General features: G+C 25.8%; 1 protein-coding gene across 4 annotated transcripts in view; it reads right to left on the bottom strand.

Annotated features, from left to right (window-relative positions):
- Mp (Multiplexin) overlaps positions 1-1,913 on the bottom strand; it is a 908,252-nt gene that overhangs the window by 535,367 nt on the left and 370,972 nt on the right. The gene's annotated exons all lie outside the window — the stretch shown is intronic.

A 1,913-nucleotide genomic window follows, 5' to 3' on the forward strand; every position in this document is an offset into this window, starting at 1 on the left:
AATTAATAATTTTTTTAAAACACAAATAATAATAACAGCAATCAGCCATCAGAAATAAATAAATCACTTACATTATGTTTTATTTTTTAAAATGAGGATCACCCCCCGTTTTATTATCTCTTAGGGTTTTTTTGGGGGGGCAATAGAATAAAGTATAAATAAATAAATAATTATCACATTTATAATAAATGATGTGGGTGAGTGTTAAAATAAATTAAGGAAACTGAAAATAAGATACTGCAATCGGCAAAGGGCATCAGGACTGAAGAGATCAACACATGCACTGGTTAGAAGGAAAGACTTGCATAACAATGCGCAACGAATCAAAAGAACTTTAGTTAAAGTGGAACTTCTTTGAGAGCATTAGATCAAATTGATCTGGATCAGACGAAAAATGAAACTCTTTCCCCTTTAGATAAATATTTAAAGCAAAAAATAAATATTAAATAAAAATAATAAATGATAAATTTAATTTTTATTAAGAGATAGAATGAAATTTCTCTCAGTCAATTGCGTTTCTTAATTCTAAAATAATGAAATCGTCAAAGAATTTTTTTTTTGATCCCTCTCAACTTTTTATTAGTAATTGTTAAGTTTTATTTTAATTAATTGTTCAGATTTAAATTTTTATTCCAAAATACACATTTGTTTTATCAATGAAATTATGTTTTATTGATTTATAAATTTCCAATCATATTATTGAAGGCATATTTACAAACATTACAAAATAGTTATCGTGCAGGGAAATATATAAGGAATGCCCCAATCAGTTGTGGTTTAAGTAAAGTAGATTAATATCCTCGAATTTAATTAGTGGTTCCATGATGTAAATTGTTGTTTACAGTTAATTAGGGAGCGCGTAGGATGTTGTTAACCGGCTGAATATTCAAGATTTTAAGCCTAAAATAGTCATCGAGGAAGTAATTAATTATTGAAAAATATTTTATTATTATCCCATTGTAACATAAGTAACATATTTGAATTTCAAATTGAATAGAATTTTAAATTTAAACGAAGCCTAAGTAGGAAATTGGTTACAGTCAAATAATCATGAAGAAGATCCTAGTTCGTCAATCTCAGGGTATTATATATTATTATAAAAACCATGCTCAACGATTCTCACATCATTCAAAATCTTTATAATAATAGTAACAAGAATAATAATAATGAACAGAAAATATACGCGATCAAATGTATTAATAAAAACTAGAGTGATAATAGGGTGTGAAATATTTTTTAAAAAAATAGAAAGTGTTTCCTTCTTTAGAAAAATATAATATTAAAAACAGCCTTTTTATATATATTTTTTTCATTTAGAATCTATTACCCGTATATTCTGATTTTTAAAAAATCGCAATTATTAAAAATAAAATAGTAATTTAATAAAGAACTATGATTTATTTTTTCTTATTAAATTATCGATTTAGATGGGAATTGTTTCTTATTAAATGGGGTGTATACAGGACACTGTTGTAACAGATAAATAGTTAAATCATGTTGTTTACAATTACATATTATGATTAGTGAAATCCTTAAATTTTTTTCTCATGTTAAAGGGAATTTGTTGTATTTCCTAGATTTTATTATTTCTAGCCACACTAGACATAATGTAGTCATGGTCTAGTTAATTTAATCTGTTATGGGAAAAGTCAGCGTGTAAAATTTGAAAACGAGAATCATTCGATCATGATACTAGAAATCCTTTTTCTTCACCATGATTATATTCTTATAAGCTAATTTTCAGAGGTATATGAGAGATGTGGAGATACATTTTGTGAGATTAGTTATTCGGATAATGCACGTAGTAATTTTTCCTGAAGACGTATGCTAACGATTTCTGTTCCTACAGAATCCGAAAAACTTAATTCTTCCTTTATGTGTAATATATAACATATTTTATATATTTTTCTTTT

Source organism: Halyomorpha halys, unplaced genomic scaffold (genome assembly GCF_000696795.3).
Source record: "Halyomorpha halys isolate HHAL.00 unplaced genomic scaffold, Hhal_1.1 Scaffold226.1, whole genome shotgun sequence".
NCBI classification, from domain to species: Eukaryota; Metazoa; Arthropoda; class Insecta; order Hemiptera; family Pentatomidae; genus Halyomorpha; species Halyomorpha halys.